Below are 12,748 nucleotides of genomic sequence, written 5' to 3'. Positions count from 1 at the left end.
ACCACTACATATCTACAATGCAAAATTTATAATACCACCATACAACAATGCACATGTGTGTAGAGTGCGTGTGCTAGCATGTGTGTGCATATGCGTGTGTCTGTAGCTGTGCGTGTGTCACGTCACAGTCCCTGCCGTTCCATAAGGTGTATTTGTATCTGTTTTTTAAATCTGATTCTACTGCTTGCATCAGTTACCTGATGTGGAAAATAGTTTAATGTAGTCATGCTCTATGTAGTGTGTGCCATAGTCTGTTCTGGACTTGGTGATTGTGAAAAGACTGCTGGTGGCATGTCTTGTGGTGTATGCATGGGTGTTTGAGCTGTGTGCTAGTATTTTAAACAGACAGCTCGGTGCATTCAGCTTGTCAACACTTCTTACAAAAACAAGTAGTGATGAAGACGATCTCTCCTCCACTTTGAGTCATGAGAGATTGACATACATATTATTATTGTTAGCTCTCCGTGTACATTTAAGGGCCAGCCGTGCTGCCCTCTTCTGAGCCAATTGTAATTTTCTTAAGTCCTTCTTTGTGGCACCTGACCACATAATATAATATAATAATAATAATATGCCATTTAGCAGACACTTTTATCCAAAGCGACTTACAGTCATGCGTGCATACATTTTTGTGTATGGGTGGTCCCGGGGATCGAACCCACTACCTTGGCGTTACAAGCGCCGTGCTCTAGCAGCTGAGCTACATGACTGAACAGTAGTCCAGGTGCGACAAAACTAGGGCCTGTAAGACCTGCCTTGTTGATAGTGTTGTTAAGAAGGCAGAGTAGCGCTTTATTATGCTTTATTATGGACAGACTTCTCCCCATCTTAGCTACTGTTGTATCAACATGTTTTTACAATGACTTACTCAATTTCCACATTATTCATTACAAGATGTAGTTGAGGTTTAGGGTTTAGTGAATGATTTGTCCCAAATACAATGCTTTAAGTTTTTGAAATATTTGGGCATAACTTATTCCTTGCCACCCATTCTGAAACTAACTGCAGCTCTTTGTTAATTGTTGCAGTCATTTCAGTCACTGTAGTAGCTGACATGTATATTGTTGAGTCATCCACATACATAGACACACTGGCTTTACTCAAAGCCAGTGGCATGTCATTAGTAAAGATTGAAAAATGTAGGGGGCCTAGAGAGCTGCCCTGGGGAATTCCTGATTCTACCTGGATTATGTTGGAGATGCTTCCATTAAAGGACACCCTCTGTGTTCTGTTAGACAGGTAACTCTTTATACACAATATAGCAGGGGTGTAAAGCCATAACACATACGTTTTTCCAGCAGCAGACTATGATCAATAATGTCAAAAGCCGCACTGAAGTCTAACAAAACAGCTCCCACAATCTTTTTATCATCAATTTCTCTCAGCAAATCATCAGTAATTTGTGTAGGTGCTGTGCTTGTTGAATTTCCATCCCTATAAGTGTGCTGAAAGTCTGTTGTCAATTTGTTTACTGTAAAATAGCATTGTATCTGGTCAAACACTATTTTTTCCAAAGGTTTACTACGGGTTGGTAACAGGATGATTGGTCGACTATTTGAGCCAGTAAAGGGGTTTTACTGTTCTTGGGTAGGGGAATAAATGTTGCTTCCCTCCATGCCTCTAGTAGGCTTAGATTGAAGATATGGCAAATAGGAGTGGCAATATCGTCCGCTATTATCCTAAGTAATTATCCATCCAAGTTGTCAGACCCCGGTGGCTTGTCATTATTGATAGACAACAATACTTTTTTCACCTCTTCCACACTCACTTTACCAAATTCAAAATTACAATACTTGTCTTTCATAATTTGGTCAGTTATACTTAGATGTGGTGTCGGCGTTTGTTGCTGGCATGTCATGCCTACATTTGCTAATTTGCACTTTACTACTCCTGAGATACATACAGTGGGGAAAAAAATATTTAGTCAGCCACCAATTGTGCAAGTTCTCCCACTTAGAAAGATGAGAGAGGCCTGTAATTTTCATCATAGGAACACGTCAACTATGACAGACAAAATGAGGAAAAAAATCCAGAAAATCACATTGTAGGATTTTTAATGAATTTATTTGCAAATTATGGTGGAAAATAAGTATTTGGTCAATAACAATAAAAAAGTTTCTCAATACTTTGTTATATACCCTTTGTTAGCAATGACACAGGTCAAACGTTTTCTGTAAGTCTTCACAAGGTTTTCACACACTGTTGCTGGTATTTTGCGACCATTCCTCCATGCAGATCTCCTCTAGAGCAGTGATGTTTTGGGGGCTGTCGCTGGGCAACACGGACTTTCAACTCTCTCCAAAGATTTTCTATGGGGGTTGAGATCTGGAGACTGGCTAGGCCACTCCAGGACCTTGAAATGCTTCTTACGAAGCCACTCCTTCGTTGCCCGGGCGGTGTGTTTGGGATCATTGTCATGCTGAAAGACCCAGCCACGTTTCATCTTCAATGCCCTTGCTGATGGAAGGAGGTTTTCACTCAAAATCTTACGATACATGGCCCCATTTATTCTTTCCTTTACACGGATCAGTCGTCCTGGTCCCTTTGCAGAAAAACAGCCCCAAAGCATGATGTTTCCACCCCCATGCTTCACAGTAGGTAGGGTGTTCTTTGGATGCAACTCAGCATTCTTTGTCCTCCAAACACAACGAGTTGAGTTTTTACCAAAAAGATCTATTTTGGTTTCATCTGACATTTACATTTAAGTCATTTAGCAGACGCTCTTATCCAGAGCGACTTACAGGAGCAATTAGGGTTAAGTGCCTTGCTTAAGGGCACATCGACAGATTTTTCACCTAGTCGGCTCGGGGATTAGAACCAGCGACCTTTCGGTTACTGGCACAACGCTCTAACCCACTAAGCTACCTGCCGCCCCATATGACCATATGACATTCTCCCAATCCTCTTCTGGATCATCCAAATGCACTCTAGCAAACTTCAGACGGGCCTGGACATGTACTGGCTTAAGCAGGGGGACACGTCTGGCACTGCAGGATTTGAGTCCCTGGCGGCGTAGTGTGTTACTGATGGTAGGCTTTGTTACTTTGGTCCCAGCTCTCTGCAGGTCATTCACTAGGTCCCCCCGTGTGGTTCTGGGATTTTTGCTCACCGTTCTTGTGATCATTTTGACCCCACAGGGTGAGATCTTGCGTGGAGCCCCAGATCGAGGGAGATTATCAGTGGTCTTGTATGTCTTCCATTTCCTAATAATTGCTCCCACAGTTGATTTCTTCAAACCAAGCTGCTTACCTATTGCAGATTCAGTCTTCCCAGCCTGGTGCAGGTCTACAATTTTGTTTCTGGTGTCCTTTGACAGCTCTTTGGTCTTGGCCATAGTGGAGTTTGGAGTGTGACTGTTTGAGGTTGTGGACAGGTGTCTTTTATACTGATAACAAGTTCAAACAGATGCCATTAATACAGGTAACGAGTAGAGGACAGAGGAGCCTCTTAAAGAAGAAGTTACAGGTCTGTGAGAGCCAGAAATCTTGCTTGTTTGTAGGTGACCAAATACTTATTTTCCACCATAATTTGCAAATAATTCATAAAAAATCCTACGATGTGATTTTCTGGATTTTTTTTCTCAATTTGTCTGTCATAGTTGACGTGTACCTATGATGAAAATTACAGGCCTCTCTCATCTTTTTAAGTGGGAGAACTTGCACAATTGGTGGCTGACTAAATACTTTTTTTCCCCACTGTACTGTATTTTTTGGTATGTTACTTTTACTATATAACATTCTTGTTGAATACCCAGTTCTCTTTTTGAGTTTGCATTAAATATTGTACACTCCCCTGTATTTTAGATTTTGACAAATAAACATTATTTGGATATATCTGAATGAACATCTGTTTGATGCTACAGAGCCCTGTACATCTTAAATAAATATATATTGTGAATACATAAAGGCAGACACATTTTGAGGATTGATCAAAAAGATCCATATTTATTTTATGGTCCTTTATTCAGCTTCGGTACGCTGGCAATGGTGGACTGTGGAAGCAGAATGCTTGTGGCGAATGGTCTTGTCCCATCTGTGGTGTACGGCCAGCTAGATAAGACTGACGGACGTGATGTAGGGCTCGTAGACCTTAACCACCAACTGTTTGGACCTCTTGCAGAAGATTTGCTAGTACTGCACATCTCCTGGAAAGACATGGTTGTGGTGTTACCATTTTACAAATTTTGTGGAAGGGATGTAGGGCAACACGCCTTTGTTGGTAAAGGTCTCAACCGATTGGGACCTACAGTTGAAGTCGGAAATTTACATACACTTAGGTTGGAGACATTAAAACTCATTTTTCAACCACTCTACAAATTTCTTGTTAACAAACTATGGTTTTGACAAGTAATTTTTCCAACAATTGTTTATAATTCACTGTATCACAATTCCAGTGTGTCAGAAGTTTACATACACTAAGTTGACTGTGCTTTTAAAAATAAAATGATGTCATGGCTTTAGAAGCTTCTGATAGGCTAATTTACATCATTTGAGTCAATTGGAGGTGTACCTTCAAACTCAGTGCCTCTTTGCTTGACATCATGGGAAAATCAAAAGAAATCAGCCAAGACCTCAGAAAAAGAATTGTAGACCTCCATAAGTCTGGTTCATTCTTGGGAGAAATTTCCAAACGCCTGAGGGTACCACGTTCATCTGTACAAACTACAGTATGCAAGTATAAACACCATGGGACCACGCAGCCGTAATACCGCTCAGAAAGGAGACGCGTTCTGTCTCCTAGAGATAAACGTACTTTGGTGCGAAAAGTGCAAATCAATCCCAGAACAACAGCAAAGGACCTTGTGAAGATACTGGAGGAAACAGGTACAAAAGTATCTATATCCACAGTAAAACGAGTCCTATATCGACATAACCTGAAAGGCCACTCAGCATGGAAGAAGCCACTACTCCAAAACCGCCATAAAATAGCCAGACTACGGTTTGCAACTGCACATGGGGACAAAGATCGTACTTTTTGGAGAAATGTCCTCTGGTCTGATTAAACAAAAATAGAACTGTTTGGCCATATTGACCATCGTTATGTTTGGAGGAAAAAGGGAATAGCTTGCAAGCCGAAGAACACCATCCCAACCGTGAAGCACAGGGGTGGCAGCATCATGCAGTGGGGGTGCTTTGCTGCAGGAGGTACTGGTGCACTTCACAAAATAAATGACATCATGAGGAAGGAAAATTATGTGGATATATTGAAGCATATCAAGACATCAGTCAGGAAGTTAAAGCTTGGTCGCAAATGGGTCTTCCAAATGGACAATGACCCCAAGCATACTTCCAAAGTTGTGGCAAAATGGCTTAAGTACAACAAAGTCAAGGTATTGGAGTGGCCATCACAAAGCCCTGACCTCAATCCTATAGAAAATGTGTTGGCAGAACTGAAAAAGCGTGTGCGAGCAAGGAGGCCTACAAACCTGACTCAGTTACACCATCTCTGTCAGGAGGAATGGGCCAAAATTCACCCAACTTATTGTGGGAAGCTTATGGAAGGCTACCCGAAACGTTTGACCCAAGTTAAACAATTTAAAGGCCATGCTACCAAATACTAATTGAGTGTATGTAAACTTCTGACCCACTGGGAATGTGATGAAATAAATAAAAGCTGAAATAAATCATTCTCTCTACTATTATTCTGACATTTCACATTCTTTAAATAAAGTGGTGATCCTAACTGACCTAAAACAGGGAATTTTTATTAGGATTAAATGTCAAGAATTGTGAAAAACTGATTTTAAATGTATTTGGCTAAGGTGTATGTAAACTTCTGACTTCAACTGTAAGTGTTTAGAGACAGACTAGTGTATTGTTTAGGGACATTGGGAGATTCTTTTGAGAGGAAAGATCAGTCAATAAAGTGAATGGGCTGGGGGGCTGCAGAAGGTGTGAAAAGTCTTAGGAGGGCAGGTTTTACACAGTATGTATTCTTGTCTATGGGCAATTGAGGAGGAATGGCACCTTTCAATCCGTTCTCATTTACAACCATACATTTACTGTCTCTAAGCGCAACCAAAACCCCATTCCTCATCTCAAAGACCTGTCTGTAAACCTCCCCAGCCCACTGACTTTGACAGATCATTCTTGTCTATAGTAGCAGGGGATTTTAATAGACGTATCTATTGTGTTTTGAGAATCTGCAGAGAGAAGAATGAGGTGGTTGCGTTGTAGTCTTGATTTTATACCTTTCAGTGTCCCTCGTTTTTGTCCCACAATCTTGTTGTGCTCCATAACCGCAAGGTGTGGCCCCTCCCTCATGCTTGTGTACCCAAAATGCCCCGCATTTCAGCAGGGCCTGTGGAATGACTCCAGATAACCTGAGTTTTACAAAGAGAAAGGTAAAAAGAGAAAAGGGGTAGACTAAATTGATGACATGGTCTGGAAGGTACTCTGTGGTCCTAAATGTTTATGCCATGCTTACTGTACATTTTGTTATCTTGGCAGTCAGCTTGTAAATATTTTTGCCAATTTACCTTCACCTTGTGCAGAGCTTGGGGTTGGAAACACATACTGGTGGAATCAGATTATGTACCACCTACAACAAAACACACAACAATACAATTTAACCACCCCACCAATTGAATTGATCTCTATTAGACTGGCTAGCTTAGCAAACCTAACATGGGCATTTCAATATTGCCAGCTTGCTGTTAGCTTGTTAGTGTCACTAAATTTGGCAGCAAGATTGCAAGCCAGCTAACCAACCATAGACAATTTATACATATTCATCTTTACTACCAACACACCGAGAGTGAGTTAGCTATATCGACAATTCTATTTTTAGTAATGGAGTGCTTTCCAGACAAGGGTGAAAGAGATGGCTACTGGATTGAGTTACTCTTATTTGCTAACATTAGCTAGCTTACGTTAGCTAACTTTAGTCAAAGATAGAACGAACACGTTTACTCTCCTGAAGGTAACTACAAGTCTAGCAGTGACTACCATGGCATAGATGAAACTGAATGACAGTGTGTATCCAAAACATAGCTAGCTATATGATTTAGCTGATGGCATTCAGAGTTCAATACAGGACTGTGACGTTAGCTAACGTAGCTACTTTACCTAGTCCAGCTAACGTTAAATTACCTCTAATCTCCCGTTTTGTTGTGAAGGGAGAAAACGATGGGATCGCATCACTTCTCGTCTAAATGATTTCCCATCCGTTCAGTCCGAAAATCCCTCTGATAATCTTTGGTCACCGTAAGCATTATTCTTGATAGCCGCAAATACTGGCAGCATCTGGGTAAATCTCTGGTAGGTAGAACGGTGAAAGCGAACTCATTTTCACACTTGTTTGTAATTAGCACAGCCAGACAGAACACCACACGGGCATGATGACAAACGTTAGTGAAAAACAAAAGTTTTCAAAACAAATTGGCTAGAGAAGTTCTGAGATTCCTGTGTGTTGGTCATTCGAAGTAAACAACGCCATGAACCAAGTTTGTGGGCATGCCCCATCTACCTATCGGGGCGGAATCTGCATACGCTATGAATGCTGGACTTTCTCTTTCACTATGAGCAGATGAATACACAGGAAGTCGAAACGTCCCGATTCTACCAGTGAAATGAAAATGCGCTCGTTCTAGCTAGTGGTTTGGATAATGTTAATGTTTCATGACAAAAACGTAATGTTGTTAATATAGTAATGACTATATGCCGTGGCAGGGCCAGGGTGAAATTCACCTTTAATAACGGGCCATAATGGATGTCAACAGACATTGTGGCTCCTGTCACCAATAGTCAGCCATTCCACCTGTTTGAGCAACTGCGATTAAGATAAATTAATTGGAGTTAATTGATAAAGAAATTGGAGTTCATTTTAATCATAGTCCTGCACAGAGAGTTCTCAATCAAGACCATGAATGAACTGTTTTCATGGTTGAGGTCAAGGTCATAGGCTAACCAGTGGAAAGCCATAGCTTGACTGCCAACTGGTAGTTTGACCTCTGCCACTGATTATAATGCCATACTGTGTAAACCAAGATCATTTGAAAGAGATTTTTCAAAGTATTGGTCTTGCTCACCTATGGTTTCCCCAGAGACAGTAACTCATTCTGGAATAGAGTCTAGAGGGCTAACGGTGAAGGTCACAAAATCGCTCTTATCCAGAGCGACTTACAAATTGATGCATTCAACTTATGATAGCCAGTGGGACAACCACTTTACAATTTATTTTAGTATATTTTTCTACTTTTTTTAATTTAAATTTTTAGAGTATATTTGTAATTTTCATTTGTTTTATATACATTTTTTTTTTTTTTTTTTTATTGTGGGGGGTGAGGTTGGGGGGTGTAGAAGGATTACTTTTATACTATCCCAGGTATTCCTTAAAGAGGTAGGGTTTCAAGTGTCTCCGGAAGGTGGTCAGTGACTCCACTGTCACCCCAATGTTCCACCATTGGGGTGCCAGAGCAGCGAACAGTTTTGACTGGGCTGAGCGGGAACTGTGCTTCCGCAGAGGTAGGGGGACCAGCAGGCCAGAGGTGGAAGAACGCAATGCCTCGTTTGGGTGCAGGGACTGATCAGAGCCTGAAGGTAAGGAGGTGCCATTCCCCTCACAGTAGGCAAGCACCATGGTCTTGTAGCAGATGTGAGCTTCAACTGGAAGCCAGTGGAGTGTACGGAGGAGCGGGGTGACGTGAGAGAACTTGGGAAAGTTGAACACCAGATGGGCTGCAGCGTTCTGGATGGGTTGTAGGGGTTTAATGGCACAGGCATGGAGCCCAGCCAACAGCGAGTTGCAGTAATCCAGACGGGAAATGACAAGTGCCTGGATTAGGACCTGTGCCACTTCCTGTGTAAGGTAGGGTCGTACTCTGCGAATGTTGTAGAGCATGAACCTACAGGATCTGGTCACCGTTTTGATGTTAGCGGAGAACGACAGGGTGTTGTCCAGGGTCACGCCAAGGTTCTTTGCACTCTGGGAGGAGGACGCAACAGAGTTGTCAACCGTGATGGCGAGATCATGGAGCGGGCAGTCCTTCCCCGGGAGGAAGAGCAGCTCCGTCTTGCCGAGGTTCAGCTTGAGGTGGTGATCCGGCATCCACACTGATATGTCTGCCAGACATGCAGAGATGCGATTCGGCACCTGGTTATCAGAAGGGGGAAAGGAGAAGATTAATTGTGTGTCGTCTGTGTAGCAATGAGAGGAGAGACCATGTGAGGATATGACAGAGCCAAGTGACTTGGTGTATAGAGAGAATAGGAGAGGGCCTAGAACTGAGCCCTGGGGGACACCAGTGGTGAGAGCACGTGGTGCGGAGACAGATTCTCACCACTCCAAGAGTGAGCCGCGCCGGAGATGCCCAACTCGGAGAGGGTGGAGAGGAGGATCTGATGGTTCACAGTATCAAAGGCAGCAGATAGATCTAGAAGAATGAGAGCAGAGGAGAGAGAGTTAGCTTTAGCAGTGCGGAGAGGAGTCTCAGTTGAATGACCAGTCTTGAAACCTGACTGGTTTAGATCAAGAAGGTCATTCTGAGAGAGATAGCAGGAGAGTTGGCTAGAGACGGCACGCTCAAGAGTTTTGGAGAGAAAAGAAAGAAGGGATACTGGTCTGTGGTTGTTGACATCGGAGGGATCGAGTGTAGGTTTTTTGAGGAGGGGTGCAACTCTCGCTCTCTTGAAGATGGAAGGGACATGACCAGCACTCAAGGATGAGTTGATGAGCGAGGTGAGGTAAGGGAGAAGGTCTCCGGAAATGGTCTGGAGAAGAGAGGAGGGGATAGGGTCAAGCGGGCAGGTTGTTGGGCGGCTGGCCGTCACAAGTCGCAAGATTTAATCTGGAGAGAGAGGGGAGAAATAAGTCAAAGCATAGGGTAGGGCAGTGTGAGCAGGACCAGCGGTGTCATTTGACTTAATAAAGGAGGATCGGATGTCGTCAACCTTCTTTTCAAAATGGTTGACGAAGTCATCCACAGAGAGGGAGGAGGGAGGGGGAGGGGGAGGAGGAGGAGGATTCATCAGGGAGGAGGTGGCAAAGAGCTTCCTAGGGTTAGAGGCAGAGGCTTTACATTTTGAGTGGTAGAAAGTGGCTTTAGCACAGAAACGGAGGAAGAGAATGTAGAGAGGAGGGAGTGGAAAGATGACAGGTCCGCAGGGAGTCTAGTTTTCCTCCATTTCCGCCCGGGGGCCCTGTTCTATGAGCTCGCAATGAATCGTCAAGCCACGGAGCAGGAGGGGAGGACCGAGCCGGCCAGGAGGATAGGGGACATAGAAAGTCAAAAGATTCAGAGAGGGAGGAGAGGAGGGTTGCGGAGGCAGAATCAGGAGATTGGAGGGAGAAGGATTTAGCAGAGGGAAGAGATGATAGGATGGAAGAGGAGAGAGTAGCGGGAGAGAGAGAGCGAAGGTTGTGACGGCACATTACTATCTGAGTAGGGGCAGAGTGAGTAGTGTTGGAGGAGAGCGAGAGAGAAAAGGATACGAAGTAGTGGTCGGAGACATGGAGGGGAGTTGCAGTGAGATTAGTAGAAGAACAGCATCTAGTAAAGATGAGGTCAAGCGTATTGCCTGCCTTGTGAGTAGGTTGGGACGGTGTGAGGGTGAGGTCAAAAGAGGAAAGGAGTGGAAAGAAGGAGGCAGAGAGAAATTAGTCAAAGGCAGACGTAGGGAGGTTAAAGTCACCCAGAAATGTATGGGGTGAGCCATCCTCAGGAAAGGAACTTATCAAGGCGTCAAGCTCATTAATGAACTCTCCAAGGGAACCTGGAGGGCAATAAATGACAAGGATGTTAAGTTTGAATGGGCTAGTGACTGTGACAGCATGGAATTCAAATGAGGAGATAGACAGATGAGTCAGGGGGAAAAGGGAGAATGTCCACTTGGGAGAGATGAGGATTCCTGTGCCACCGCTGCGCTGACCAGATGCTCTCGGGGTATGCGAGAACACATGATCAGACGAGGAAAGAGCAGTAGGAGTAGCAGTGTTTTCTGTGGTAATCCATGTTTCCGTCAGTGCCAAGAAGTCGAGGGACTGGAGGGTGGCATAGGCTGAGATGAACTCTGCCTTGTTGGCTGCAGAACGGCAGTTCCAGAGTTTACCGGAGACCTGGAACTCCACATGGGTCGTGCGCGCAGGGACCACCAGATTAGAGTGGCAGCAGCCACGCCGTGTGAAGCGTCTGTATGGCCTATGCGGAGAGGAGAGAACAGGGATAGACAGACACATAGTTGACAGGCTACAGAAAAGGCTACAATAATGCAAAGGAGATCGGAATGAAATTAACTAAGCATCTGGGAAAGCGAGAGAGCGGGGCCTCCCTCACGTTTCACTGAAACACTCAAATATAACTCTCCCAACTTCCACTTTAGATTAATAGACTTTAGTTAGTGTCTGGTCTGTTAGTGATGTTACCAAACAGACTAGTTCTGTCTCTTACCTCTAGTTAGTGTCTGATCTATTAGCGATGTTACCAAACAGACTAGTTCTGTCTCTTACCTCTAGTTAGCGTCTGGTCTGTTAGCAATGTTACCAAACAGACTAGTTCTGTCTCTTACCTCTAGTTAGTGTCTGGTCTATTAGTGATGTTACCAAACAGGCTAGTTCTGTCTCTTACCTCTAGTTAGTGTCTGGTCTATTAGCGATGTTACCAAACAGACTAGTTCTGTCTCTTGCCTCTAGTTAGCGTCTGGTCTATTAGCGATGTTACCAAACAGACTAGTTCTGTCTCTTACCTCTAGTTAGCGTCTGGTCTGTTAGCAATGTTACCAAACAGACTAGTTCTGTCTCTTACCTCTAGTTAGTGTCTGGTCTATTAGTGATGTTACCAAACAGGCTAGTTCTGTCTCTTACCTCTAGTTAGTGTCTGGTCTATTAGCGATGTTACCAAACAGACTAGTTCTGTCTCTTGCCTCTAGTTAGCATCTGGTCTGTTAGCGATGTTACCAAACAGACTAGTTCTGTCTCTTACCTCTTACCTTCTTCTTCTTCTTCTTCTTCTTCTTCTTCTGTGGGTTTTATGGCAGACTACAACCAAAAAGGTATATTGCCGCCACCAACTGGACGGGTTGAAAACCAAAACAAGGTAAAAAGAAAATCCATATGTGATAGGGAAACTAATTTAATCCACCCAAATAAAAAGAGTACATTGTCAAAAACAAAACAAAACTCCCACTTCTTCCAAATCTCCATATCTCCATATCTCCCTTCTCAGGCTCTAGGTCATGAGAGGGTGGTAGGGCTTGTGCCAGTATTCCATGTAACTTATCTGCCGAGAAATCTTTCAGTCCCAGGAACTGCTCCGCCGCATCCACAATGATATCTATCTCTCCACCTTGGCAGTGCCATTAATCACCATAGCTATAAAGGCCACAAAGTTCACCTTCTTAACCTTTAAAATGTCAGGGTCCTGCTGGTGAAAGGCAACCCCTGCAGCCTGCAGTGAAGGCCTATCCACCACCATGGACTCTTCAGGAGCACCATTCAAACCCTCAACCCCTTTAACAGCTGCTGCATATGAAATGCTCTGGACAGCCCTGACTTTGGCCACCTCATTCTCGTTCACCCTTGTCGGCCAATCGAAAGATGTAGCTTCATGGTTCCCACCGCAATTGCAACACGTAACATTTTCCTCACTTTTAAAACACATGATATTATCTTTTCTACAACTTGGACATCTCGGCTTCTACCTTCTGCAAACACTTGAAACATGACCAAAAGCTTTACAATGATCACACTGCATTGGTCTTAGGATAAATGCTCTGACTCTGTTGTTTATATACCCCAACTGCACTTGAGACTC

General features: G+C 43.6%; 1 long non-coding RNA gene across 1 annotated transcript; it reads right to left on the bottom strand.

Moving 5' to 3' along the window:
* Positions 1-3,971: 3,971 nt before the first annotated feature.
* LOC121534755 lies at positions 3,972-6,573 on the bottom strand. Its single transcript, XR_005994679.1, has 3 exons — positions 6,479-6,573; positions 6,191-6,322; positions 3,972-4,144 (listed from the first exon to the last, which is right to left on the bottom strand). It is a non-coding gene; the product is annotated as an uncharacterized LOC121534755 (long non-coding RNA).
* Positions 6,574-12,748: the final 6,175 nt, after the last annotated feature.

This window comes from Coregonus clupeaformis, chromosome 18 (genome assembly GCF_020615455.1).
Source record: "Coregonus clupeaformis isolate EN_2021a chromosome 18, ASM2061545v1, whole genome shotgun sequence".
NCBI classification, from domain to species: domain Eukaryota; kingdom Metazoa; phylum Chordata; class Actinopteri; order Salmoniformes; family Salmonidae; genus Coregonus; species Coregonus clupeaformis.
This window is presented reverse-complemented; position numbering and strand designations above follow the sequence as displayed.